This window comes from Equus caballus, chromosome 18 (assembly GCF_041296265.1).
Source record: "Equus caballus isolate H_3958 breed thoroughbred chromosome 18, TB-T2T, whole genome shotgun sequence".
Lineage (NCBI taxonomy): Eukaryota > Metazoa > Chordata > Mammalia > Perissodactyla > Equidae > Equus > Equus caballus.
This window is the reverse complement of record NC_091701.1, coordinates 63,718,423-63,744,049: the sequence shown is the minus strand read 5'-3', so window position 1 is coordinate 63,744,049 and position 25,627 is coordinate 63,718,423.

Here is a 25,627-nt window from a genome sequence, read left to right as displayed (position 1 = left end):
TGAAGTAACCTATCAGCAGCCATCACATAACATGAATCTTGCCATTTTCTGCGGTAGAAACAACCCCTCTCTGGGAACCAGAATCTCTAGACCAACATCACCAAGAATGAAAAGCACAAATTCCCTAAGTAAGTAACTAGGTATGGTAAGCAAGGCCACTTCCACCCCTTGGTTATTCTGTCTGACCCTTGTATTCTATTTATGGGAGTTATAGCACCATACAATGGTCTTTGAGGATGGAGAGTTGAGACCTTGTATCTATTATTAATTATAGTATTTTAGATACCCATAAAGGCTTGTCACAAAAATTATAAAAGCAAAATTTTGTTTGCAAAAGTTTGCAAAGTAAGTGATTAAATGTTTATTTGATTCTATGTTTTAAGTAAGTCCATATAAATAATTTTCTCAAAAACTTTCTTAACCATATATAGCAACATTCTTGGTATTAAATTAAATTGGTATAAATTATTACCTTTCTGAGTTGTTTTTTCAGGCTTTTGAACCAGAGCAGAAAATTGTTATTAACAATTTGTAATCAACTAAATGGCTTACTTGCTAGTGTTACTGAAATGCTGTATGTCAACAAATTTTTCCCAACCCATTTTATGAAACAGTTTGTGCAGGGAGCATAAAGTATGAAAAATTAAGCAAATATGAATGCAGTTAATATAAACATATATTAAAGATTAACAATTTTATTGTGGAGATGAAATATTGTGCAACTGGATTATAGTAATAAAGAAAGGCTCTTTCAGCTATGTACTCCTAATTATTTTACCAGTTAACTCAGTAGGTAGCACTTCACATGTCTAAAATAATTATCTAAGCAAGTGATAAATGTAGAGGATAGATGGTTGTAGTTAAGGTGTGTAGTTCTTTTTTGTAAAATAAATGCCATAAACAGAAATAATTCTTTATCACTACATGGTGTTTTTGAGATTTAAGGGTAAAATAAAATATTGGGAATATAACTATATAAGACTTTCTGTTTTTAAAGACATTTTTCTCCTTGTATATGTCCAAGGAAACATTTTAAATTATTATAATTTGGGTCAGCCAATAAATAATATCCCAAAACATTGAATAAAATGAAATTACTCATCAAAGCATATGATGGAATCATTTTTCAGGTGAGCTGACATTGGAAATAGACCACAGAATTACACATGATTTTTCACAATTTAAAAAGCATGAACACATGATAAATTTGGCTAAATACAATTGTCATTCTGGGTATCATGAAATTGTAATGTAACAGGAGACTTCATCACATGTAAAAATGCATTATTTAAGAGAGAGAAAAAAAGCCAACTGAGTCTCATGCCCATTCCGCTGTGAGTAAGTTGGTCACCTTGGTCCACCCTCTGAAACTAAAGTTTATAGGGGACCATATAACATTCCATGTACTTATGTAATTTCTGGAATATATTATAGAGCCACATTGTGTTATAATTACATTTATAGATGTGAAATTCTTGGTTTTGCTTATTCTACCAATATTTTGGTTTCTTACCCTTTTTATCTTCTTTATAATATTCAACCTACTCTCTTTTGGATTTGGAATGATTTTCCTGTATTAAATGGCTTTAATTTAGTTAGTGTGTTATAATTTGTGAAGCAAGAGACTAGAATAAATATAATGATCACTGGAAATTCCACGAGGTAGATACACTGCAGGTAGAAAATTGAGTTGATTCTGTGGCTACTTTCTGTAAACTGTGAGGACCAATAAAACAAGGGTAAGATAATGTACAAGAACTTATGATTTAGTACCAAATCAACTGTAGGTCTTGATGGAGGAGGTACAAGCAAGGAATTTGAACACGTTACTGTGCCAGAATTTTCTTCTTGGTGCTTCATTAGTTATAAAGGTGTCTATATATAACATAATAGCTGCAGTTTAGCAATATTCCTACATAGCTAACCCATTACATATCCAAATTGCCATTTTAGCAATATTTTCACAGGACGTAATTTATAGTTTGACTATTTCATGATATAATGCACTCATATTTTTTTACAGAAACAGAACATTTCTAACTGCAAGCATACGAAGTCCCTTTTATTGCTTTAAACAATCAAAGAAAATTTTGTTTTATTTCCCTCACTGGACATCCTCCAATGTCCTTAACTTTGACACGCTTCCAATGTTCTTGGCATGCTGAGAACACTAAAGCCAAGCTTTTTATCACTGACATGTATCTTGGGTTCGTGTGACTCAAAAAAAAATTTTCCTTTGAAATCAAAATGTCACAATAAGATTGGTTAAAATTACAAGATTTTTATTTTAAGGCAGCTCATTTTCATCAAAACCTTCAGCCATCATTTTTCGTTTTACTTTTTCTGGGTTCGCTCTACTGAAATATAATAGAAATCTTGCCATTTATCTGTACAGATTCAAATGCACCTATATTATAGCTCTGTGAAAAAATTATTCCCTTTCAGAGGCTTAAGCTTTTTACACTTTTCACTTTCTTAATTTTTAAAAAAAAATTTTATGAAGTGCCCTTTTTTCAGTGTCAGTAGAGCAAATATTTTCTCCCATTCAGTGAATTGTCTGTACACTTCATTGATAGTATGCTTTGAAGTGTAAAAGTTTTTAATTTTGATAAAGTCCTATTTAACTGTTTTTTTCTCTTGTAGCTTTTGCTTTTCATATCATATCTTAGAATGTCATATTACTGCTGGATTCAAAGTCATGAAAATCTACTCCTATGTTTTCTTCTTTGAGTTTTATAATTTTAACATTTACAGTTAGTTCTCTGATCCTTTTTGAGTTAATTTTTATATATCGAGTGAGGTAGGGGACCATCTTCATTCTTTTGCATGTGGATATCCAGTTGTCACAGAACCATTTGTTGAAAACAGTATTCTTTACTCATTGAATGGTCTTGGCATCCTTCTTGAATCTATTGACCATAAATATGAAGGAATTTTTTTTTTAAATATTAGCTCTGAGCTAACATCTGTTGCCAATATTCCTCTTTTTTTTCTCTTCTCCCCAAATCCCCCCAGTACATAGTTGTACATATTCTAGTTGTATCTTTTTCTAGTTGAGCTATGTGGTACGCTGCCTCAGCATGGCTTGATGAGTGGTTCTAGTTCCACACCCAGGATCCGAACTGGGAAAACCCTGGGCTGCCAAAGCAGAGCACGTGAACTTAACCACTCGGCCATGGGGCTGGCCCCAATATGAAAGTTTTTCCTTTTGGTTTCTCAATTCTATTCCATCAACCTGTATGTCTATCCTTATGCCAGTACCACATGGTATTGATTGCTGTAACTTTGTAGTAAGTTTTGAAAATGGAAAGTGAATTCACCAACCTTTTTTTCTTTTTCAAGACTTTTGGCGTTTTTCTGAGTCACACATTGCTGTTTATTTGCATATGTTGTAATCCATTTTCTTGATGACCGGACACTTTGGATAATATATTGAAGCAGCTCTGGACACTGATTCCCCTCCCCCCTCCTCGGGGCTCGTTGTTTGCTTGTTTATTTGTTTAGTGACTAGCTGGGCTATTTTGGTGACATCTATCTCCCCTGCAGTGTGCAATCTTTGATGTTATTCCTCAGGGGTGCAGTCTTCAGGAGACACAAAGTCACTCCAGGATGACAGTGTTTTAGTAGGACTCTCTTTGTCTCTTTTCCTGATTAAACGCAGCTCTTAGACTCCACTACTGCTCTACTGTTTTTGATAATGCCCTAGAATGTAAATTGCTCCATAGTCTGATCTAATTAAATTCAAGCCCTGTTACAGGGGTAGTTTTGGAGGCCAATGTGTGAGGTTTGCGCCGATGCCAGGAAAGTTCTTCCTAGTTATCTGTATGCTCTGTTTTTCTCTGATAAACTAGGGCTTACTTATTACTCTTGTGATGCCACTAGGCTTCTCTTAATTACTTAATACCAAAATCTTCATTATTTTGAGAGCAACATTATCCTGGAAGTTTGCCGCACTCTGTTTCAAATAAAGTCAGTTCCACTGGGGATAACATCACAGCTCTCTGTTCTTAAGGCCTGCCTCTCCTCTGAGCAAATCTCTGAGCCATGGCTCCAGGTCTGGGGGTGGGATAGTGGCCTATTTTCTTCTGAGTGACACTCCTACTTTAAAAGTAGAATACTGGGCAGAGGTAGTAGCCTCTGGTCTTTTCAGCTTGTGTCTCCCGTCACAGAACTATCACTTTAAGAATGAGCTTGGGTGAGAGTAGATTGGGGCCCAGTTTTCCTCACATGTCATACCTGAGGTTGATCCTGTACCCTATGAGAGGGGACTGGGTAGGAGAAGAAAGCCTCTGGCATCTTGGCCACACTCACCTGGGATTTAGTTTTTGCAACTCATAGCTGGCAGAGATGAGAAATCTTGGCAGCCTGTTCCTCCAAGAAAGATACTATAACACATGATTGGGAACTGGAGGGAGAGAGATTCTTGTATTCTTGGCTGTAGCCATCTTAAATGGAGTTTCCAACATGCAGAGTTGAGAGGGGAAGGAAGAAATGGGTCATAGTTCAAATATCATACACTCTCACTGTTCTTATTGAATTCGAATAGATTTTTAAAAAATAAATGTTTGTTATTTGCCATATGCCCTTAGGACAATTTCCAAAAACTTCATTTTTTAAAAAATATTTTCTACCAGTTATGCTTGTTTTGTTAGGGAATGTGTTCATGGAGCTCTCACATTACCATTTCAGAAGTAGAATTCTCCCTTAATTGCTTACATAATTGTTTTCATAGGATCCTAGGGAGATTCTTTCTCCCTGAGGAATCAGATTGACAGGGCTTTGCAACAGCTTTTTTTGCCACTTAGCACTTTTCTCCACTAACATTCTTAGTTCTTTTCCAATGCCTGGAGTTAACAGATAATGTAATATTTAAAAATATATATAAATTAGCAAGGACAAAATAAATCAATAAAAAAACCTAGGAGTCAAGAGTGACATCAGCATCATGGTGGAGTTAGCTCTTCCTATAAACTATCTCCCCCAAGATACAATGAGAAGGACATTCATTAATGAACAGAGGACATCCACACAACACAACAGACATCTGAAAGATCTACACAGCCATACATCTGAAGGTGGGGGTGGTGGGCCCCCCTAGGGAGGCAGTGGAAGGAGTAAGCAGATCTCCTCTCCCTCCCCAGCAGCAACAATCTAGGGCTTGGCCAGTGCATGACTTTGCAAGGAGAAAGGGAAAAAGGCAGCCCTCTGTGGAAACACTTTCATTCTTGGAATTGTCTCCCAGCCCACAGGAACACTCCACACTGAGGCAACTAAGCCACCGTGGGAGCACCCTCCTCAAGCTGAGCAGCCCAGGCAGGCAGCCAGTGACTGCAGAGTAGGAGCATGGGTGGGAAAGAAGGTGCCCCCTTCCCCTTGATCCTGCCTGGTGCATCAGCTTGGCCAGTTGGCCAGTGCAAGGGATCCCCCCAGAAGGCCTGCACCTGTGTATGTGAAGCAGTGGCAGCTAGATACAGAGAGCATTACTGGCATAACTTCCAATGGACAGGTAAAACTGCTGGGGGTCATGGCAGGCTTGGAAAACACAGTTCCGATCCCCTCCACCCCAGTGGTGGTAGGTGGAATCTTCAATGAGATGCTACCACTCTGCAATGACAAAAGCCCAACCCATCAAACAGCATGAAGAAAGATATTAACACTTGAGAACAGAAGGAAAAAGATAAGTACCCAGAAGCCAATCCTGAAGTCACAGAAATTTACAATCAAAAGGACAGAGAATTCAAACTAGTCATCATAAAGAAACTCAATGAGTTACAAGAAAACTCAGAAAGTCTGTTCAATAAATTCAGGAATAAAATTAATGAGCAGAGGGAATTATTCACAAAAGAGAATGAAACTATAAAAAAATCAAAATATTAGAGATGAAAAACACAATAAATGAGACAAAGAAAAATCTGGAATCCTTAAAAAACAGAGCTGATGTTATGGAGGAAATAATTAGTAATTTAGAGGACAGAAATATAGAAATGCTTGAGATGAAGGAGAAGAGAGAACTAAGACTAAGAAGAAATGAAGAAATTCTCCAAGAAATATCTGAATCAATTAGGAAATGCAACATAAGGATTATAGATATTCCAGAGGGAGAAGTGGGGGAGAAAGGAGCAGAGATCTTGTTCAAAGAAATAGTAGCTAAGAACTTCCCAAACCTGGGGAAGGAGCTGGAATTACATGGAAATGAAGCTAATAGAACTCCTAATTACATCAATGTAAAAAGACCTCCACAGATTAGTGGATACCAGGGGAAAGGAGGGGTGGGGGGGTGGGCGCAAAGTGTGAAGTGGTGCACCTACAACACGACTGACAAGCATTAATGTACAACTGAAATTTCACAAGATTGTAACCTATCTTTAACTCAATAAAAAAAAAAAAAGACCTTCTCCAAGGCATATATTAGTAAAACTGACAAAAGTCAATGACAAAGAAAAAATATTAAAGGCAGAAGAAAATAGCCTACAAAGGAACCCCTATTAGGCTTTCATTGGATTTCTCAGCAGAAACCTTACAGGCTAAGGGAGAGTGCAATGACATATTCAAAATTCTGAAAGACAAAAACCTTCAGCTAAGAATACTCTAACCAGTAAAACTATCCTTCAGGTACAATGGAGAAAGGAAAATATTCTCAGATAAACAAAAGCTGAGGGAGATGAGCACTAGAAGACACCCCCTATAAGAAATGATCAAGAAGGCCCTCATACCTGAAAAAAAGAGAAAAGTTCACAAAGCATTGAGCAAGGAGATAAATGGGCAGACAAAATCAGAATATTGCAGCTCTCTGTAAGAACCGGTTAGCAAACACTTAATTATAACAGTAAACATTAAGGGAAGGAAAGCATCAAAAATAACTATAATCTGTTTATTTTAATCACAAACACACAACACAAAATGGAATATGTCGTGACAGCAATGACTTAGAGAAGAGGAAAAGGATGGGACATGAATAGACTAAGGAGATAAGACACTATCAGAAAATGGGCTATCTCATCATCTGATAAAAATCAGAGCAGAAACAAATGAAATAGAGACTAAAAAAAAAAAAAAACAGTAGAAAGGATTAATGAAACTAAGAGCTGGCTCTTTGACAAGATATAAAAAATTGACAAACCCTTAGCCAGACTCACCAGGAAAAATAGAGAGAAGGTTCAAATAAATAAAATTAGAAAGGAAAGAGAGGAAATTACAACAGATATTGCACAAATACAAAGGATTATAAGAGAATACTATGAAAAACTATATGAAAAACAAATTGGATAACCTAGAAAAAAGGGATAAATTCTTAGACTCATACAACTTCCCAAAACTGAATCAGGAAGAAATAGAGAATCTGAATAGACCAATCACAAGTAACGAGACTGAAATTGTAATAAAAAACCTTCCAAAAAACAAAGTCCAGGACCAGACATCTTCTCTGCAGAATTCTACCAAACATTCAAGGAAGATTTAATACCTATCCTTCTCAAATTATTCTAAAACCTTGAAGAAGACAGAACACTTCCTAACTCATTCTATGAGGCCAACATTACTCCGATACAAAAACCAGACAAGGACAACACAAATAAGGAAAATTACAGGGTAGTATCCCTGATGAACAGGGATGCAAAAATCCTCAGCAAAATATTGACAAGCAGAATATAGTAATACATTAAAAGGATCATACACCACGATCAAGTGAGATTTATTCCAGGGATGCAGGGATGGTTTAACATCCACAAGTCAATCAATTTGATACACCACATTAACAAAATGAGGAATAAGAATCACATGATCGTCTCAATAGACACAGAGAAAGCAACTGACAAGAGCCAGCATCCATTTATGATAAAACCTCACAATAAAATGGATATAGAAGGAATGTACCTCAACATAATAAAGGCCATATATGACAAACCCTCAGCCACCATCATACTTAATGGTGAAAGACTGAAAGCCATCCATCTGAGAATAGAGACAAGATAAGGGTGCCCACTCTCACCACTGCTATTCAACATAGTATTGGAGGTTTTGGCCAGATCAATTAGGCAAGAAAAAGAATCCAATTTGGAAAGGAAGAAATGAAACTCTCATTGTTTGCAGATGACATGATTCTATGTATAGAAAACCCTAAAGAATCCATCTGAAAACTATTAAAATTAATCAACTACAGCAGAGTTGCAGGGTACAAGATAAACTTACAAAAATCAGTTGCATTTTTATACACTAACCATGAACTAGCAGAAAGAGAAATAAAGAACACAATCCCATTTACAATTGTGACAAAAAGAATAAAATATCTAGGAATAAACTTAACCAAAGAGATGAAAGACTTGTATACTGAAAACTGTAAGACATTTTCAAAAGAAATTGAAGAAGACATAAAGAAATGGAAAGATATTTCATGCTCATGGGTCAGAAGAATCAACATAGTTAAAATTACCATACTACCTAAAGCAATCTACAGATTCAATGCAATACAAATCAGAATCCCGATGACATTCTTCATGGAAACAGAACCAAGAATCTTAAAATTTGTGTGGACTAACAAAAGACCCCACATAGCCAAAGTAATCAGAAAAAAGAATAAAGCTGGAGGCATCACAATCCCTGAATTCAAAATACACTACAAAGGTATAGTAATCAAAACAGCATGGTTGTGGCACAGAAACAGACACACAGATCAATGGAACAGAAGTGAAAGCCCAGAAACAAAATCACACATCTATGGACAGTTAATCTTTGACAAAGGAGTCAAGAACATACAATAGAGTAAGGAAAATCTCTTCAATAAATGGTGTTGGGAAAACTGGACAGCCATATGCAGAAGAATGAGAGTAGATGATTATCTTACACCATACACAAAAATTAACTCTAAATGGATTAAAGACTTGAATGTAAGAGCTGAAACCATAAAACTCCTCGAAGAAAATATAGGCAGTAGACTATTTGACATTCATCTTAGCAGCATCTTTTCAAATACCGTGTCTACTCGGGCAAGGGAAGCAAAAGAAAAAGTTAACAAATGGGACTACATCAGACTAAAAAGCTTCTGCAAAGCAAAGGAAACCATGAACAAAATGAAAAGACAATCAACCAACTGGGAGAAAATATTTCCAAATCACTTATCCTACAAAGGGTTGATCTCCAAAATATATAAAGAACTCATATAATTCAATAACAAAAAAAAACCTGATCAAAAAATGGACAGAGGATATGAATACATATTTTCCCAAAGAAGATATACAGATGGCCAACAGACACATGAAATGATGTACAGCATTACTAATTATTAGGGAAATGCAAATCAAAACTACAATGAGATATCACCTTACACCTGTTAGAATGGCTATAATCACCAAGACAAAAAAATTACAAATGTTGGAGAGGATGTGGTGAAAGGTAACCCTCATACACTGCTGGTGGGAATGCAAACTGGTGCAGCCACTATGGAGAACGGTATGGAGATTTCTCTAAAAGTTAAAAATAGAAATACCATATGATCCAGCTATTCCACTACTGGGTATTTATCCAAAGAATTTGAAACCAATGATCCAAAGAGACACATGCAGTCCTATGTTCATTACAGCATTTTTCACAATAGCCAAGATGTGGAAGCAACCCAAATTCTCTTCTATGGATGAATGGATAAAGAAGATGCAGTATATATATACAATGAAATACTACTCAGCCATAAAAAAAGACAAAATTGTCCCATTTGCAACAACATGGTTGGTCCTTGAGGGCATTATGTTAAATGAAATAAGCCAGATAGAGAAAGACAAATACTGCATGATTTCACTCACATGTGGAAGATAATAAATACATGGATAAAGAGAACAGATTAGTGGTTACCAGAAAGGAAGGCAGTTTGGGGGTGTGGGTGAAAGGGGTAAAGGGGTATATATGTATGGTGATGGACAAAAATTAGACTACTGGTGGTGAGTGTGATTAAGTCTATTCAGAAATTGATATATAATAATGTACACCCAAAATTACACAATGTTATAAGCCATTATGATCTCAATAAAATTACTGGAAGAAAAATTGTTCTCTGGGGTGGCCCTGTGGCTGAGTCATTAAGTTTGTGCACTCCACTCCGGTGGCCTGGGGTTTGTTGATTTAGATCCTGGGCAAGGACCTACACACCACTCATCAAACCATGCTGTGGTGGCATCCCACATAGGAGAACTAGAATGACTTACAAAAAAAAAAAGAGGAAGATTGGCAACAGATGTTAGCTCAGGGCCAGTCTTTCTTACACACACACAAAAAATGCTAGCGTTAAAAAAAAATTGTTCTCTTTGAGATCAGCTGCTTATGCACAAATCTTACCATTTATCAGTTGATTTTAAAACAATTAAAATGCTGCTTTTTAAATGGAGATAATAAAATACCTTATCTCACTCAGAAGATATGAGAAATATTTTAAACATATGAATTCATAAATATTTTCTAATATGGAAAGAAAAACCACTTAGACCTATATTTCATTCTATTTTATGCGTACAGTTTTATGAATATTTTAATGCATGATCTAGAAAATTAATAATCAAGCTCTTTAGTTTTTAATGTCAGAAGCAGAATCAAATGATTTCCTCTTTACATTGTCAGTATATATTCACAACTACCAAATATAGTGGTGTTTTCTCAGTGTTTATTTCAGATGGGATTCCTGGGAAATAGACTCTGAAATGGAAATTTGTGTACTCTACTTTTCTGGGTTCTTCTCTGCAGAGCAATGGTTAGAGAGTGAGGAAGGCAAGACTGGGCAGAGGGAGAAGTTGAACTGCTATGCAATTGCTATAGAGGCCTCAGCCAATTGTGTTAGACGATCTGAAGCTAGAGTCAAAGTTTGCACTCACTCATAAGCAAGTCATTGGATGTGAGATGCCTTTGCAGAAGGGACATAACCTTGGGCAAGGTAACTCTCTTTGGCCAAGGACAATCCCTGGGGAGGCACTTAGGTGTAAGCCACATGTAGGCAACCCTCTCAGCAGCTGGGGGAATTAGTGCCTTGATGCTAAGAGCTGGGCAGCATACGGCAGCATCTGCTCTTGACTGCCTTTGTACTGCTCAGATCTATATATTAACTTCAATCCATCTGGGAACACTCCTCCATTATTCTGGTTGGTTTCTTTTCCTAGGGAAACTTATGAACAGATTAGTGGGAGTAACTACAGCCCTTGTCACTACCATGTGGTTTATGGGTCATGATGACACTCATCATTGTCTTCCTCTACTATCTTCTATAAGCTAACACCTCTGCTGGTCTAACATGTCTTACTTGGTGGTGTAATGCATATCCTCATCCTTGAAAGTTCTGAGCAGTCATATACTTGTGTTGTGTTAATATCCTCTAGTGAAAACTCTACATGTGGAAAGCATCTGCCACTGAGAATACCTCTTGGTTGAGTTTGTGGTAGCCCACTGTCATCCTCCAGGATCCATCTGGGTTTTACTGGAGACAGATGCATGAATTCAATGGGGGAGAAAATGGAGACCAACACCACTGCATCCTTTTAGCTCTTTAAGAGTTGAATTGATTTCTGCTATTTCCCCCAGGTAGTCATATTGTTTTTGGTTTGCTAACTTGATAGGGGCAGTTTCAAAGGCTGCATATTGGCCTTCTGCACCATAATAGAACTTCCTCCACAGGCCAGGTTTCAATGTGAGTGTTCTGCCAAGCACCAAGTATATCTATTGCAATTACACATTTGTGAATTGAGTACATGGCCACTGGGTGTGTCTATGCACCCTGTGGTTACACTCTGGTACTGATCAGATTCAGGATTACATTTATTACATGTTCCCCATTGTAACTGAAAGTTTGGGTCCCTGGGTGTTCATGTCAGCTTGGACCCAATGTCCAGCAGTCCTCAACATCTTTAGGTATTACTCTTTTCTCTTAGTACACTTAGCCCTTGAAGAAGATTGGAGAAATATCTACCAAATATACTTTTTATGGTTTTATAGGATTCCTCCTACTGCGCTCTTGGAAGTTAGCTCAGATACAGAAATTAGGCAAGGAATCAGGACTTTTTATTTTGGTGGTTGCTCTGACCCTTCTGATCATCCCTTCCTGCATTTCTTTTGGTTGTAAAGAGTGAGAAATATACTTGTTGGCTTCTATTTATATTGCCTCTAGAGATGCCATGTTCTCTTAACTGTCTCCGTAAGCTCTGGACCAGTCATGTCCCTGCTTCCTTGTTACCATTCAAACCTTGCTGCTATTTTGGAAATTACACCCACCTTGTTTCTGTCTGTTAAGAGCTGCCACCTGATCTCTGTTATTTCAGGATTCTATCCTCCCCATTGCTTTCAAGCACAGCAGTTATTAGGTAGGTAACACATCTCATATACTCATCACTTGTCCAAAAATGCAGCTCCCACTAACCTTCTTGAGAGTACTAGTGCCCCTCTCATCAGCACACTCTTGCTTGATAAATGGAGTATTCTTTTGACTTTCTCGAACATAACTATCTTGTAGGCTTTCCAGTCTTGTGTAGTTTATCCTCTTCTCTGAGTCTTTTCATCACTTCTTCTACCATCTCCAATGAACATCCTGCATTTCTACTTCTCTTAATGTGGACCATCACTTTCTCCAAGTTTTCAAGATCCTTCCTAGTAGCATGCCAGCACCATTTACCAGGCTCTTTTTCAGAGTGTTTAATCCTGTATTATGCAAAAGTGCTGCCAAATCAATAGACTCTTCTTTATCTGGCTTATAGAGCTTTATGGTCTATACTCTTTTATCCAGCACTTTCAGGATGCAGTCCCCCTACTGCCTTCCTTTGGTGCCTGCTGGCTGGATCCCGCAGCTCCTTCAAAACATCAAAACGTAACCCCTTTCCTCCCATAGGAGGTCTAACACTTCCCTGGCTTGGTTAATTTGTGGTTTGATCCTCTTCTTCCTGTGGTGACCAGGAGAAGAAGATTGGAGGAGATTCTGAAAAGGTGTAGAATTGGAGATGAGATCTTTTTCTCTGCTGCTTCAGAAGTCCTCTAGCTTTCACACTTTGCTCTATGTTGACGATTATTCATCCTTCGCCATCCCTTGACTTCCTTCACAGCCTCCACTAGACTCAGCAGTCACTATCTTCTGACAACATTAACTGTATTATAGAAAGAAAATTAGTAGTTCAAGCATTTAAATTTTTATCCGGTCCCTCATACAGCTAAGACATAGGCAGATGACAAGAGCTAAAGGGCCGAAACAGTTGTATATCAAATCTAAAACTTGATTACTACTTGTACAATTTGAATGTCAATTGAATTTACCTTAATTAGAAATGATCAGTTATTTATTTCACTGAAATAGACATTTATCTTAGATATGGTATTGCCTTTTGGGGCTATAATGCTTCAGCTAGTAGCACCATTTGGGTTACTTTAACAGAATACCATAGACTGAGTAGACTATAAACAACAGAAATTTATTTCTCACAGTTCTGAAGTCTGGGTAGTCTAAGATCAAGGCACAGGAAGTTTCAATGTCTGGTGGAGGCTGTCCTCTTGGTTCATAGATGGCAGTCTTTTTTTTTTTTTTTTTTGAGGAAGATTAGCCCTGAGCTATCTACTGCCACTCCTCTTCTTTTTGCTGAGGAAGACTGGCCCTCAGCTAACATCAGTGCCCATCTTCTTCTACTTTATACGTAGGACACCTGCCACAGCGTGGCTTTTGCCAAGTGGTGTCATGTCCGCACCTGGGATCCGAACAGGCGAACCCCGGGCCGCTGAGAAGCAGAACGTGTGAACTTAACCGCTGCGCCACTGGGCCAGCCCTGATGGCAGTCTTTTTGGTGTGTTGTTACATGGTAGAAGGGGCAAGGAAGCTCTCTGGGATCTCTTTTATAAGGGCACTAATCCTATTCATGTGGGCTCTGCCCTCATGACCCAATCACCTCCAAAATCTCTATCTCCAAATACCAACACGTTGGAGATTAGGTTTCAATGTATGAATTTTAGGGGGACACAGACATTCAGTCTATAGCAAGCAGAGAAATGTGTATGGGTGCTGAGTTGTGAAAGGGGTAGACTGTAACATCTAGTGTGTATTGGCTCTCCTTCCCACGTTGGCACTTGTATCCTCTTTTTCACTGGGGGTGGAAGCTTGCAAATTATGCTTTCCAGAGTTGCTTATCACCTGACTTCCTGTTAGCTTTTGCCAGTGAGAAAGTCTAGATGAGAGATTGAAAGGCAGAAAGAAGGCAGGAGCTATTTATATTCTGCTTCTATCAGTGATTGCCAGCAATAGCAGCAGGTGACTGAAAATAGATCCATGTTCCCTCAGGATCAGGGGCAATTTCAACTCCCTCAACAAGATTGAGGACTTCTGAATTGGCAGCAGTCCAGTTTTAAATGCAGCAGGAGCAAAGACATCGCTTCTAGCATTTCAGTGACACACGCAAGCTCATAGCTTCCAGCACAAAGGAGGAAGCAGATTTTAGATCTCTTTTTCCCTTTTCCTCCTCCAGTCCTTTTGCATTTTCTTTTCCCTTTTTCCTTTTACTCCTTCAGTCCCTTATCCAGTTCCTTGCATCAAGTGTCTCTTCCTTGACATATCTAGAAAGATTTATCTTTTCTTGATAGGATACTAACCAATTCAACAAGAAAGCATTAATCCAGAGCAGGAAGCACACGGAACATGCTAACACATATGGAGACTGTGTGCACATTGCAAAAAGACAACTAATCTAGGAGAATGAGTTGCAAAAAACAAACATGATCTTTGGGTAGAATTAAAAGGAATGCCCTTTTCTCCAGAGAAACATGTTTATTGCATGGAGCCTCGGTTGGATTTCCTCCTGCTCCCCTACTCAGATATTTTAATGCTATTAACTACACAAAATAATCTGATGATCCTAAATAAAAAAAATCTGTAAATCTGGCATCTATTCTCTTGGTGTTAATTTTTGATGGCCTAGCCCCTTGGTTTTAGTGATCCACTTTCTCGGGGACCAGGAAACAAAGCCTTGATTTTAATGAGCCATTCTCTAAGGGGCAAGGATGAGGGTAGGAGGTTATATAGGAGAATCTCACGTAAAACAGACAGGGAAAATATAGATTCAGAGAAAATAAAAATAAATTCATCTATACAAAAAAAGTCAGGAGAGGAGAAAAAAGGTGTACAAAGCAGACTGAACAATAAAAAAATAAAAACAATGTACAAGGTAGATTAAATAAAAAACACAAAATACAATGTTAGAAATTAATGCAAATATGTCCATCAACACTTGATATAAATGGACTAACCCTCCAAATAGAAGGTAAAAATTGCCAAATTGATTGAGAAAGAAAACAAAGTTTTGCACAATTTACTAAAATCATACCTGGAGTATTGTATAGACAGAAAAATTGAAAGTCAAAGATTAGGAAAAAAATACAAGAAAAAGATAAAAAGAAGTTTATATACCTATAGACTTTTTGGAAAGAAAAAAATATTGCTAGAAATTAAAAAAGTTCAGTCTATGTTTTTGAAAGATTCAAATATCCAAGAATATATAACAACCATAAAGTAGTATGCACTTAATAATATAGCCTGAAAATTTGCAAAGCAAAAATCCACAGAATTAAACAGAAGAAATTACCAACTTCTCAGAAGAGATGTTTTAACGCACTTCTCTCACTAGTTTATGCATTATTCAGACTCAAAATCAATGAGTATAAAAAAATTAAGAAAACCATGAAAATAATCCATTATATGCATGTTATGCCATATATCTATCTCTATATCTCTATATCTACATCTACACTGACCTACCATCTATGTCTGTCTGTCTGTCTATCTATCAATCTATCCATCTATACATCTAATGATCCATCTTTATCACTGTACCCTAGAAGTGGAGAATACATATTCGTTCCAGACAAACATGTGGCATTTAAAAATTGACTATCTAGGGGCTGGCCCGGAGGCATGGTGGTTGGATTTGTGCACTCCACTTCAGCAGCTCGGGGCTCACAGGTTCAGATCCTGGGCACAGGCCTGGCACTGCTCGTCAAGCCATGCTGTGGAGGCGCCCCACATAAAATAGAGGAAGATTGGCACAAATGTTGGCTCAGGGACAGTCTTCCTCAAGCAAAGGGAGGAAGATTGGCAATGGATGTTAGCTCAGGGCCAATCTTCTTCACACACACACACACACACAAACGAAAATGACTATCTATTGGGCCCTAAAACACTCTCAAAAAATTTGAGAACAATTTGGTGGCCACAATGCAATTAAGTTACAATTAAATAATAAAAAAGATAACTAAAAATCCCAAGCTTGGAAAGGTAAATCCACCTTTCTTTATTACACGTGCCAAATAATAAATTGTGATGAAAATTAGAAATAATTAGTACTGAATAATAATGAAAATACTTTTATCAGGATTTGTGGTCTACAGAAAAAGGAATATTTAAAGAGAAAGTACAATGTTAAATGCTGACATTAGAAAAGAAGAAAAGCAGGAAATGGATTAGTTAATCATAAATTCTCCGATACCCACACAAAAACAAATCTGAATAAAGAACTGGCCTAACCAGAACCCACCCTCCAGTTATAACAATTATGTAACTAAAACTCTCTTTATACAATTTATGATAAATACAAGAATCCAAAGGAATCATTCTTTTTCTCCATCTCATTATTTCAAATAGAAAAGATTTAGAAAATAGAATATTAAAAATAGATATTTTACTGATATAACTTCTTTCTTCATTTACTGCATGTTTTTTATAATTTAAAAAATGTTATTTTTGGAGGGAAGAGAATGACCTAGAGTTCAGCACTCAGCTTTTCCTCCAGGTAGCTGAAGTAAAATGTTTCTTTTGAAGCTAAGATATTTAACAAACAGGAGACGAAGTATGAGACTAAAATCTGCTATTCCTACCTGAACCACTTATAAGAAGTTATCTTTAAAAGCAAGCATGGTTAAATATGATTCTTTTTCTGCTGAATCACTTATAGAATTTAAGATATTTGTTAAAAATATTTATCTTGTCTTGAAGTCAATGAATCAATGAAGAAAAGATAATTTTCATCCATATAAAGACAAGTTATAGTCTCTTCTTCATTCACACATGAAGTATGATAATATAAAAATCTATTTTTTCTCTGAGATCTTCTCAAGCTTGGTTAGACTATTTAATTTACAAAGTGATGGGAATATAATTTTATTATAACAAAATTTATAACCTTAGTGAGGAAGAATTTTTCATGCCCAATAGACAAATAGACATGCATTTGTCAATGTCAAAGATAGACTTAAAGGAAATTAAGTAAGGTAAGTCTTTTGAATTTGTGTTGTTTTCATAAGCAGTAGATTAAATGGAAAAATGAAGTCTGTATTGTTTCTGATCTATCAGTTCTATGGCAAGTAGACTATGAAGACAATTGCAGTCATTATGTATATATAACATAAAGTATTGTCGATGAATATAATCCATAACCAATCTATAAATGAAAATTTGGGAGAGTTTATTCTGAGCAGAAATCTGAGGACCATGGCCCGGGGCCTTTCTTCCCAAAGGAAGAAAGGGCACCGAAGAAGTGGGGTGCACAGAGTGGTTATATACCCCCAAACAGGATGTTTCACATATGATTGAAATGTCCCTTTTACAATACTCGTGAGACTGCTCTGTCGGCACAGCGATTGAAGGACACAGCAGGTAGGTCTGCAGTCTCAGTGAACACAGCAGGGTGGCAGGTCTGCTGTCTGGAGCTGAGTGATCACAGGTGAGCTCAGCAATCAGTTTCTAGCCTAAGGAAAGATGCTTAATCCTTAAGGAAATGCCAACGTTGGGAGGGGGAGGGAAGTTGCACCTTTATCTCAAGGGCCTTTGTTCTTGCCATAGGGAATATCTAAAGCAGATATACAATGCGTGCTCAACAGCCACAGTCAGGCCCTTTTGGAAAAAACAAAGTCAGGCCGAATTATGTTTATACCAGATGTCTCCCTCATATACTCCAATATATCCTATTGCTTGCCATTTTTATTTGTCAGTAGCTAGCCTCCAAAGAAGGCCTCGAATGATTCTAACTTCTGTCATTACATCTCCTTATGTGTAATGTCTGCCCAAGTTTTATCAGGGTTGTTCTGTGTGACCAATAGAATACAGAAACAGTGATGGTATGTCACTTTCAAGATTAGGTTATAAAAGATATCATTACTTTCTTCTTTCTCTCTGCACTTGTTCTGGAGAATGCCAGCTCATGAAGAGCTTTATGGAATGACCCACACTGTGAGGAACCACAGCTTCCTGCCAAAACCACATGAATGTGCTCGGAATGGATCCTTTAGCACAGTGATGTCTTTAGAGACCATATCCCTGGCTGACAGCTTGACTGCAACCTCATAAGAGACGCTGAGTCTGAGCAACCCAGGAAAGCATGATCCTTAATTCCTGCACCTCAAACGCTATGTAAGGTAATAAGTATTTGTTGTTTTAATCTACTAAATTTGGAGGCAATTTTTGCCCAACAATAAAAACCAAAGCAGATTTAGTATGAGAAGTTGAGTCTTGCCATAACAAAAACCTAAAATATGATTTGGAATCAGGGAGTGAGTGGAATTTGGAAAAGCTGTAAGGATTTTGAGAAGCCTATTAAAGCATTAAATTCCTTGAACATGCTGTTTATAGAATTTTGAACTCTGAGGAGTCTGCTGGTGAGATCTTAAAGTGAGAAAAATATTACTGGATATTAGAAGAAAGAGGATCTTTGTTATGTAATGGCAATAAAATTTATCAACCTCATTGCCTGTAGTGATGTGCAAATTAGGCAATGTGCCCAATGAGTTAAGTTATATAGCTAAGGAAACTTATAACTACAGACTTGAAAATGCCACCTGCTCTCTTCTTGCTGATTATAGTAAAATGCAAGAGGAGAAAGATGAGCTAATGAAAAGATTATTAAATAAAAAAAGCTGGGACTTGCTGATTTTGAAGATCACCAACCTATTCAGATGGTAAAGAAAGCTAAGATTAAGAAATGGTTTCCAAGCAAAGATCAAATCCAAGGAACTATTAGGAAAGCATGGTCTAAAGATGAAACCAAAAGTATGATTGTAAAATAATTTTTTGAGGTCCAGCTCATACAAAAGGCCCTGTAAATAATTAAGGGTGTTCCTTAGATTTCATCAATCACACAGTAGGTCTTCTAGGAAAGCTTAAGGTCATCATTCCTCAGCCATCTCAGCAGAAGCCCAAAGAAGAGAAGGGCTTATCTCAAATAGACTTGTGTGCCTGGCTTTTGTCTAATGGAGTAAATTACAATAAGATTCACAGAAGATTCACAATGTTTTTAATGAAATTATGTCAGCAGAAACATTGCTAGCTTGTATTGGAAGGACTGAAACACTGCCAGCTTGGTTGAAAGAGGCAGTTTAAAATGAAAAGAGACTTTTGGACCTCTAAACTTTTACAAACAGGAAGCAGGTTGATAAAAACTTCTCAGCTGAAAACACATGCTATCTTTTATATATAACTGAAAAGGTGAATTGAAGTATGGAAGCAAGAACTCTGTGGGCAGAACCAAGAGACATGGAAAGTAATTTCCAGGCAAGAGTAGGACTAAGTTCTAGTTAAGTAACTTCCAACATTTGCTTGTATGAATTTCAGAATTGCTTTGCACCAATAACCACCTATGAGGAAGAATTTCCATAGTATTTATCATTTACCTATCTCGACATGGTATGTTGAATGTGTGAGACAGATAACTAACTTTCTCTTTAGTGTGAAAACCTTCAGATCAAGAGGAATCCTACTCAAGTAGCTATACATAAGGAACAACACCTGAGGAATCTCATTCACCCTCAGATCTGATTTAGATGATAAAATTCTAGACTGTGAACTGATTGTCATGGGTCAGGGGTGGAGTTATTTAGGGGTCTTGAGAAGGTGTTCATATATTTTGCATGTGGAATGGATATGAATCATTGAAAACCACAGGATAAACTATAAAAGACAGCCTTCAAGATGGCACCCTATGATTTCCACCTTCTGGCATTCACATCTTTGTAGTCTCCCTTTCCCACCCACTCTCTACAATGATTAGTCTGTGTGACCAACAGAATTACATAAAAAGTTATGCTATGTCATTTCTGAGATTTAGGTATACAAGATGTTAAGGCTTTCATCTTGGGTTCTCTCTTGCTCTCTTTCTTTTGTATCATTCTTTCTGAGGAGAGCCAAGTCATCAGCCCTAGAGACAGCAGACCTATGCATAACCCTATGGGAGGGAACTGAGTCTCCTGTCATTAGCCATGTGAGTGTGCTTGGAATAGATGCTCCAGCCCTAATAGTGTTTTCAGACTGTGTCCAGCTGACAGCTTGAATACAATTTCATTAAGGACTGTAAGTCAGAAACACGCAGCTAAGTCATGCCTGGATTCCTGATCCTTAGAAACTATGTGAGATAATATACTTTTGTTCTTTTAAGCTGGTAACTTTTGGGGTGATTTGTTATGCAACAATAGATAACTAATATACCCAGCTTTCCTCCTGTTACTTTAGTTCAAATTCTATCAGTGGTTTCAAATATTTATTTCCACGTGGAGTTGAAAAGTATGCCACGTTATGTTTAGTTGTTGTATCTCCTTGGGATATAGCACAAAAAGACCAGCCAGGGTTCCACTCTGCTGTACACAGTGTCGCTGGGAGTTGGAATCGACTCACAGGTGGCACTGACAACTCCTTGGGATACTCTTGTCTGTGACTTTTTCTCAGACTTTGTTTATGATGGCGTTGGCTGTTTTAAGGAGTACTGATCAGGTATTTTGTAGAATGCCCCTCTATTGGGATTTGTTTGTTATTTTTCTGATGACTAAACTGGGTTTATAGGTTTTGGGGGGGGGGATACCATAGAAGTAAAGAGCTATTGTTATTATATTCTATAGAGAATATATATAATCAACAGGATTTATTACTGTTGATATTGATTTTGAACATCTGACTGAGCTAGTGTTTTTCAGCTTTCTTCACTGTGGAGCTACTCTTTTTTCCACCTACTTTTCATACTGTAGTCATGGGAAGAAAGTCATGCGTAGCTCACACTTGAGTAGGGGAGTTACGCTCAACCTCCTTGAAGAGGAAGTATCTATGTAATTATTTGGAGTTGTCTTACATGGGAGATTTGTCTCTTGTTCCTCATTTATTTATTAATTCAATTACTTATGCATATTATTATAGAACCACAGATATTTAGTTTATGCTTTGAATTATAAACCAATAAGTCTTTATTTTCTTGTTTAAATTTTTTCAGCTTTGGCCATTGGAAGCACTTTATTGGCTCCTGTGTCCCTTTAACATATCTCCCATCAATTTGTTTTTTAAATACTTCTCTACTTTCTTGCACTATAAGATGTTCCAAGTTCATCTTGTATATTTTTTCCCACTCCTAGCATCAGGCATAATATCCTTTTTTATCCTGTAAGGTCTGTGGGATCAATAGTGCTGGCACCTCTTTTGTTTTAATATTGGTAATTTTGTCTTCTTTCATTTTTTCTTGATTAGCCTGGCTAGAGGTTTATCAATTTAATTGATCTTATCCAAGAACCAACGTTTGGTTGTGATAATTTACTCTATTGTTTTTATGTTTTCAATTCTATTGATTACTGCTTTAACTTTAATATTTCTTTATTTCTGTTTGCTTTAATCTCAAATTGCTCTTTTTTCTCGTTTCCTTAGGTAGAAAGTTATTGATTTTAGATCTTCTTTTCTAATGTATATATTTGGTGCTATAAATTTCCCACTAAATACTACTTTCAATGCATTCCACAAATTTTAATCAGTTGTATTTTATTTAGCTTTAATTCAAAAATTTTTTAAGTTTCACATGAGACTTTTTCATTGATCCATGTTTTGCTTAGAGGTGTATTGTTTAATGTCAAAATATTTGGGAGGTTTTCCAGCTTTATTTCTGTTATCTATTTTTTATTAATTTCTAATTCATTTTCACTGTGATCAAATCATACTTTGCATGATTTTCTGTCCTTTTAAACTGGTAAAAAGTAATATTCACCATATTATTATTATTTTTTTTAAGAAAGATTAGCCCTGAGCTAACATCTGCTACCAATCCTCCTCTTTTTTTTTTGCTGAGGAAGACTCATCCTGAGCTAACATCCATGCCCATCTTCCTCTACTTTATATGTGGGACGCCTATCATAGCATGACTTGCCAAGCAATGCCATGTCTGCACCTGGCATCTGAGACAGTGAACCCTGGGCCGCCAAAGTGGAACATGTGAACTTATCCACTGTGCCGCTGGGCCAGCCCCATATTCACCATAGTTTTAAGGTTAAGTTTTAATACTCCTAGTGGAAAAAGCAAAGAAGAATGACTGGCAAAGTCATTCTATCTGTCTAATGTAAAATTACTAGTTTGTCCAAACTTAAAACTCCCAGTACAGTTTATTTTTTTGCCTATAATGTAATCTATTTTGGAGAATGTTTGATGTGAGTTTAAGAAAGGTGTGTATCCTTCTGTTGTTTAATGGCGTATTCTATAAATGTTAATGAGATTGAGTTGATAGTTTTATTCAGGTCATCTATATCTCTACTGATTTTCTGCCTGCTTGATTTATCTGTTACTGAAAGAGGGTTGCTGACTATAATGGGTCTCCAACTATAATGGTGAATTGTCTATTTCTCCTTGCAATTCTATCAGTTTTTGTTTCAAGTATTTTGACACTCTTTTTTTTAGGTATAGACACATTGATTGTTATGTCTTTATGGAGAATTGACTTCTTTGTCATTATGAAATACCTCTTTGTCCCTGATAATGTTCCTTTTTCTGAAGTCTTTTTGCCTAAAATAAAAATAGCTACTTCAGCTTTCTTTTGATTATTGTTAGCATGATTTATCTTTCCTCATCCCTTTACTTTTACTCTGTCAGAGTCCTTATATTTAAAGTAGGTTTCTGTAGACAACATATAGTTGGGTCTTTTTCAATTTTAATCCACTCTGACAATCTCTGTCTTTTCATTGGCAAATTTAGACCATTTGCATTTAAGGCGATTATTGATAGAATTGTGTTAATATCTACTATACGTGTAACTATTTTATATTTATTGTATTTGTTCTTCATTTCTTTTTTCCTCTATGTCTTTTTCTGCCTTTTCTAGTTTTAATTTAACATTTTATATAATTCCATTTTACTCTCCCATCTTCTGTACTGTCTAGAAATCACTGTAATTTACTGTCTCCATTATTTTGCCTTTCTGGAAGGTCATATAGTCGGACTCATACAGTATGCAACTTTTTCAAAGTGGCTTATTTCACTTAGCAATATGCATTTAAGTTTCCCTCATGTCTTTTCATGGATTGATAGCTTATTTCTTTTTTATTCAATTGAGTGGATTATCCCAGTTTATTTATCCATTCATCTATTGAAGAAGCTCTTGGTTGCTTCCAAGTTTTGGCAATTACGAATAAAGCTGCTGTAAACATCCATGTGTAGGTTTTTGTGTGGAGATAAATTTTCAGCTAATTTGGGTAACTACCAGGGAGCATGATTGCTGGATCATACAGTAAGATTATGTTTAGTATTTTTAAGAAACGGCCAAACTATCTTCCTAAGTGGCTGCAACATTTTGTACTGTTGCTCTACATCTTTGACAGCATTTGATACTGTCAGTGTTTTGGATTTTAGCCGTACTAATAAGTGTGTAGTGGTATCTCATTTTTCTTCTAATTCACAATTCCTTAATGACATATGATGTGGAGTAGCTTTTCATATGCTTATTTTCCATTTGTATATCTTCAGGTGAGGTGTCTTTTCTAATCTTTCCCCCACTTTTTAATTTGGTTGTTTTTTTATTGTTGACTTTTGGGTGTTCCTTGTATATTTTGTATGCATGTCCTTTATCAGATATTTGTTTCGCCAATTTCCTCTCACTCTGTGGCTTATTTTTTCACTGTCTTAACAATGTACTTTTTAGAGAGAAGTTTTAATTTTAATGAAATCCAACATATAGTTTTTTTCATGGATCATGCTTTTGCTATTATATCTAAAAACATTTTGTCAAACCCGCAATAACCTAGACTTTTCCCTATGTTATTTTCTAGACATTTTCTAGTTTGTGTTTTACATTGAGGTCTATGATCTATTTTGAGTCAATTTCTGTGAAAGGTGTTAGGTCATTGACCAGATTCATTTTTTGCTCATGGATACCAGTTGTTCAAGCACCATTTGTTGAAAAGACTATCCTTTTCTTATTGTCATTGCTTTTGCCACTTATTCAAAGATCAGTCAATTATATATGTGTGGATCTCTTTCTGGGTTATCTCTTCTGTCCTGTTGATCTATTTATCTACTCTTTCACCAATACTTCACTGCCTTGATTATTGTAGCTTTATAGTAAGTCTTGAAGTCACATCATGTCTGTCTTCTGACTGTTCTTTTTCTTTAATATTGTGTTGTCCATTCTAGATCTTTTGCCTTTCCATATAAACTTTAGAATCAGTCTGTTGATATCCACAAAGTGACTTGCTAGGATTTGACTGGGAATGCATCAAATCTCAAGATCAAGTTGGAAGATTTGTAACCATATTATTTCTCTCTGAAAAGCTTCTTTTAACAAATCTTACAGTATAGGTCTACTAGTGACAAATTCTCTCAATTTTGTGTTTGTTTGAAAAAGTATTTCTCTTTCACTTTTGAAGAGAATTTAATTTGGTCAGACTTCTAGGTTAGTGGACTTTTTCTTGAAATATTTCACTCTTCTTTCTTCTTGCTTGAATGGTTTCTGAGACAAGTCTGACCTAATTCTTATTCTTGTTCTTCTGTAAGTAAGGTGGTGTTTTCCTTTCGCTCCTTTCAAGCTTTTCTCTTTGTGTTTGATTTTCTGCAGTTTGAACATGATATGCTTACCTATAGATTTTTTTCATATGTATCTTGCTTGGTTCTCTGAGCTTCTGGGATCTTTGGTTGGGTGTCAGTCATTAATTCTGGAAAATTATTGTCAGCCATTATTAACTTCAAATATTTCTCCTGTAATTCTTCTTTTCTTCTCTTTCTGGCCTCTCCATTATATTATACTGCTGTAATTGTTTTTTTTTTTTTTACTCCTTTTTCTCATTGTATTTTAATTTGGGAAATTTATATTGACATATCTTCAAGTCCGTTGATTCTTTCCTTAGCCATGTTCAGTCTACTGATGAGTTCATCAAAGGAATTCTTCATTTCTGTTATAATATTTTTAATTTCTACCATTTTTGATACAGTTTTAGAACTTTTATATTTCTGCCTACATTGGGCAATGTATGTGATTTTTTCATGCTTTCACTTTTTGTGTTAGAGTCCTTAATGTATTAATCATAGTTATTTTAAGTTTCCTGTCTGATGAGTATAAAGTGTGTCATATCTCAGTCTGATTCTAATGCTTGCTTGCTTTGTCTCTTCAGATTGTGTTTTCTCTTTCCTTATTCATGTCTTGTAATTTACAGTTGAAAGCCAAGTATGATGTATTGGGTAATTAGAACTGAGGTAAAGGCCTTTAATGTGAAATTTTATGTTAATCTTGCTAGGAATTGCATTGTGTTTAATGGTTGCTGTACCTGTGGTTACCAGAGGCTTCAATTTCCTCTAGTATCTTTGTTTTTTTTCTTCTGTTGTCTTTGGGTTTCCCTAAAAACTTTTTCCTAGGTAGGAATA